This window comes from Manis javanica, chromosome 1, assembly GCF_040802235.1.
Source record: "Manis javanica isolate MJ-LG chromosome 1, MJ_LKY, whole genome shotgun sequence".
Taxonomy (NCBI): domain Eukaryota; kingdom Metazoa; phylum Chordata; class Mammalia; order Pholidota; family Manidae; genus Manis; species Manis javanica.
This window is the reverse complement of record NC_133156.1, coordinates 238,697,017-238,702,255: the sequence shown is the minus strand read 5'-3', so window position 1 is coordinate 238,702,255 and position 5,239 is coordinate 238,697,017. Positions and strand designations below refer to the sequence as shown.

Below are 5,239 nucleotides of genomic sequence, written 5' to 3'. Positions count from 1 at the left end.
TTCTCTGCTCCCAGGACTCATCGAGGCTCCTGTGCAAGGTCATGTGGGTACACATGAAAGGAAAGGCACTAATGGAGATGAATTGGCCCCCAGATTTGCCCCATTTCAGCTGGTCTTGGACCTGTGGTGGGGAGGGGCAGCACAGCTCTTATTGGTTAAAGACTAGACTGGCCAAGGTCACCTTGGCTTGACAATGAGGGATCCGAGGGAATTCCGTGACTGGGGAGCAAATGAATTAGTGTTCATGTTACACACCCTTCCCCCATTTGGACCATGTCTTCTGGGCCGATGTTATTTTTCCAGTCTTACAAATCAGTTTTCCCCATGAGTCTGCAACCTTTCCATGTTTTATAGCATTTTTCCTCCCTAAGCATCCGGAGAAGTCCCACATTCAGAACATGGACTCACCAAGTCAGTCAGGAAGGCAGAAACGTCAAGCAACAGTTCTGGGGGTAGGGAATACACATCAGTAAAGCACCAAGGGGAACTGTGGGTCACAGAGTCGCCCCGTGGCAAGAGGCGGCGACTGGGTTGCACACCCTCCTCTCAGCGGCTCTGTGTTATCTCTGGGCAGCAGGAATCAGGGCTGCCGTTTCCCCCAGGTGGGTGTCAGAGCCCCTGTGGGTCAGCTTCCAATCATTAACCAAGCCCTTTGCTTGCTTCTCTCCCAAGGGGCCAGGCAGTTGGAGAGAGGCAATCACAGAACAATAAAACGGTGTTCCCATAAAGGAAAGGAAGAACAAGTGACTTCTCAGGCCTGTAGGTGGGGTCTGGCAGGCAGGCTTAGGGCCTTTGCTGCAGGCAGCCCTGGACGTTTTCTCCACACCTTGGAAACTGGTGTGGAGACATTTGAATCGGCCCAGGACCCCTGTGACACCCAAGCTCCCCCTCCCTTTGCCACAATTTTCTGAATCAGTGAGCACACATGAGAGCAGAGGGTACGGGGCGGGGTATGGGCGCCGACTTCCTCCAAAACACTCATCTGGTCCAAGGCTGAGGATTCCGTGTGCGTGTGAACAGATCGGCACACCACAGGTATCGAGAAAGGTCTCCCAGTGTCACTAGGAGGGAGTGTAAATTCCATTTCTCTGTTTTTCACCACAAATTAAAAGTGTGATTTAACACCTGGGACCCTTCACACACTTCCCATGTCCTAACAGGAATAACGACGGGAGGCTTGATATTTTTGGGTGGAAGAATATATGATAATTTTTTCTAAGCCTTTAAATACTGTATAAGCAAAGAGTGTATCGTTCCTTATAGCAAAAGATTTTGCATTCTTTGTTCTTGCAGAAGTCCTGCTTATTAACTGCAGCAAATTAAGAAAACACAAATAAACATATAGAAAGCAATGAAAATAGCATGTATTTCCACAAATACATGTATTTGCAACTACATTGTTTATCCTCTTCCAGTGTTTACATGAATTTGATGTTAGGTCATGGGTATCATTTTCCATTATTTTAAATCCAAGGCATTTCCAAATTGCCTTAGAATTTACTATGTGCCCTAAGAATTTACTTGGAGATTGTCTTAAGATTTACAAAGAGAAAGTCACTTACCCAGCAACACAATGACGTATGTACCGCTGTTACCACTTGCATTTTCACATGAGTAAACTGAGGCACAGAGATGGTAAGCAACTCATCCATGATTACTCGGCTGGGACAGATGCAAAGCGGGGCCTTCTGAACCCCACCCAGTGCTATTATCCCCTAGGCTCTGCAGCCTCACTTCCCTAGGGAGACAGTGCTTTTGCTGAGGGGAAATAACAGGTTTGCTCATAAATTACTATTAATATTTTAATTGTTTTTATTGGTTAGGCACTGTACTAAATGTTCTATGTGTACACACTGTTTAGGTCACGTTTTAAAATTCATTCTTCATTGGATTAATGTGAAATGCGTGTGCATGGCTTTAGAAGGACACAGAGCTGGACTTCTGTGACAAAGCCCTGTGTTTCTCCATCCATGTCCACAAGGCTCTGTCCAGTCTGCGCAGAGCACCAGCCCTCCCACCCAGGGTCATGAGTCAAACCTGGTTGCCCTGGTCCCCTTGAATCGAGACCCATTCCTCTTCAGGTGGCCCTGCCTGGGGGAAGACAACAGGCCGGCTGCCTTACGGGGTGCTTGGGGTGCAGTGGGCCGCCTGCATCCGACTGAAAGCTGGACTTGATCCAAGTAAAACCTGTGGGAGAAGAGTGTACTATTGGTGGGGATTTTGCTCTCTTGTTAGTTAAGTCTTTTAACATCGATAACTATGTATAACATCCTCTGTGAGACTGTATGGAGCTCAAAAAAATTGTCACAATGTTCTTCTTTTATAATTCACTGTCCAACACAGGGGACTGTCGCTTTCAGCATTACTTACAGAATCAGGGAACGGACGCTGGATGGACAAGAAGGCAGATGGGGATGCGTTCTCCCACCACAGTGCACTTGGCCATTGCTAGCTGTATGGCCCTCTGTCCTTTCAGCAGAAGACCTGGCTAGTGGCACAGTTTACTCTCCGTCGTCTGACCTGGCCTTCAGGAGTCAGCGTTTGGAAGCTGTCTCCAGGGCCTATTCCTGTGCCATCCTGGGGGCATGCTCACCAACTGTTAAAATCAGCCCTGTGTTCGAGGCTTATAGATAAGCTTTCACATGCCCTTGGAAGCATGGCCTCCTGTTCTAGACCTGCTTATCTCAGGCTGTGGAGAACACAGAAGGCCGGTGTGTGCATGACAAGAACCAGGACCTGCCAGGGCTCACTGTGCACCAGGCACCCTGTCCTCACTTGACCTGCGTTAAGGTTTTCATCCTCACTGAGGGATCTGTATCATCCACATTGTACAAATGAGAAAACTGAAGCACAGAGAGGGTGGTGAACTTATCCAAAGTCACACAGACTCAGGATTCAGAACCTCACAACAGAACCAGGATTCATATCTGGCCTTCTGGGTCCAAAGTTCCTGCTAAGGATGTCAGCTGCAACTATGAATTTGGATTATTTTAAAGTGCTGCAATCCACTAATTTTTACTTCTTCCTTGGATAGCACTTTACTTGGTGGTAAGCCCTGAACAAGTGCCTCTGCTCTCCTTGAAGCCCCTCTTTCCACTTTTCTCGGACTTGAGCTCTGCAGTCTGACACACCTTTCTCAGAAGCACCAGCCTCTGGTCCTGTGGCCTAGCCTGTGGCTCCCCACTCCCACTTCCTGCGGCCTAGGCGTGGAACGGTGCTGGGCCGGGGCCCCAGGGGCGCTCCTCATAAAGGAGGATTAGGTCCTGGCCCCGAAGGTTTGCTCTGTTCCTGCCCCCTGCCGGGCCTTGCTGGGCTTTCAAAGCCTTTCATGCACCCGAATCCTGTAAAGCCCTCTGATAAATGAGAAACGGACCTGGTTTCTGCCACTTACCGGAGGCACCGTGGGAGTTACGCATGGAGGCCTTTGTGTGGGATGAAGTGAGCCAGAATTCCAGTTCTGCCACACGCTGCTTACCTTTTCAGTCCCCCTCCCAGGCCTCCTCCCCTCTGCTGCTTCCAAGCGGCTACACCCTCCCCACCTGCACGTCCAAAGGGGGCTGGCGCTCAGAGCTGGTTCCGGTGCCCTTCCTCCTGGGGTCAGAGACACAATTTGGCTCCCTGGTTGAGAGCACAGGTTCAAAATCAGAGCCTCTCCATTCAAATTATCCTCTTGCTAGTTATTCAAGCACTGAACTTTCTCAGTTTCCTTGGACGAAAAGGGATAATGACATTCCTGTCTTTCTCGGTTATTGCAGGCCGTCCGGAGAACATGCCCACGGAGCTATTAGCAGAGCATCTGACCAACAGCGAGGGCTCAGCACCCAGGGACCCATTCTAGGCTTACACGCATGCGCACGTGGGCGCACTCGCACACGCATGCGCGCTGAGGGGTAGAGCGTCACATTGCTCATCAGCTCGGTAGAAACAACTGCTTCCAGCTGCGCACCGGTCATTCCTCCCGGGCCTTCGTTTCTAATATGTCACTTTCCATTTCCAACATCGCTGTTGGTAAGCACGCCGCCTCCTCCCTCTGCTGTGCACCTATTCAGAGGGACTGCGAGTTCCTAGGACAGCGTCCAGATCTGCTTTGCATTCGGCTTTTCCACAGAGCAGTGCTGGCGTGCTGTCGCTGACAGTTATCCATCTATGCTGAATCAGTGACTGGCTATGTGAGTATGTGCCATCTCCCAAACCGCTTTGAATTATGCTTTCTACATGCCAAGGCCATCAACAAAAAGTATCTCTTCAGCTACTGGTCTGGCTCAGCACAGAGCAGGGCAGTAGGTGCCCAAAAAAACTAGAAATTGAAGGCTGGCCCTCAGACTGCTGTCAGTGGGAAATGACGCAGCCAGCCCTGAGCTCCTTCGGGTTTGATGGCGTGGCGGGGCTCTGGGAGCTCAGAGTGGTGGGCAGAGGCTGTCTTGGCTGCTCTGCCGGTGAGAACTGTGCTTCTCGGAGCAGTATGTCTAGTTGGCGATGGTTCACCCAGGAGTTGTCAGCTCCCAGGTGCAGGAGGCCAGGTCACAGCTGGAGACCCTAAGGAGGGAGCACCCAAGCTCCCTCCTGCCTCGGTCTCTCCAGCTCACCCCTCAGCAAGTGGAATTAAACAAATAAATCCGAATGGAAAGTCACAATTTTTCTTTTAAATAACAGAAAATGAGCTCCCTAGAAAATTGAATTATAGAGTTCTTGTATTTTGTTCCTGTTTACTGAACCAAGTATTAAATATACAAGCTGATCCCTCAAGTTGATCTTCCTCTTTATCCACAGAAACAGGAAGTAGATAAGGGGTTGCCAGGGACGGTATGGGAGGTGGATGCTAATGGGGATGGGATTTCTTTTTGGGTGATGAAAATGTTCTAGAATTAGACAGTCGTGGTGTTTGCACGACTCTGTGAAAACCATTGAATTGTGTATTTCAAAAGAATGAATGTTAACCATAGGTTAATTATACTGCAATAAAGCTGTTATTTAAAAATAACAATACTAAGTCCATCGCCACTTCCCCACTTCCCAGGTGCCAGTTTTTGTCTTCTCCTAGCTTTCAGTCCAGGGAAGGATGCTCATAGTACAGACAGAGAAGCTGAGGCTGCTGACAACTAGAGTGAAGCTTCCTAACCAACGATTACGGGCACTGGGGTCGCAGGAAGCACATATTTGTGGCATCCACCATGGCCAGATAAAGAGAGCATTTGCTTCCTTTGTGTTGTGTCCGGATCAATTAGGAGGTGTAGCTGTG

The 5,239-nt window shown here is 49.3% G+C and overlaps 1 long non-coding RNA gene across 1 annotated transcript; it reads right to left on the bottom strand.

The window, feature by feature from the left end:
* Positions 1 to 1,794: 1,794 nt before the first annotated feature.
* On the bottom strand, positions 1,795 to 3,832 carry LOC108401121 (uncharacterized). Its single transcript, XR_001854080.3, has 2 exons — positions 3,392 to 3,832; positions 1,795 to 2,187 (listed from the first exon to the last, which is right to left on the bottom strand). It is a non-coding gene; the product is annotated as an uncharacterized lncRNA (long non-coding RNA).
* Between the last annotated feature and the right edge of the window lie 1,407 nt (positions 3,833 to 5,239).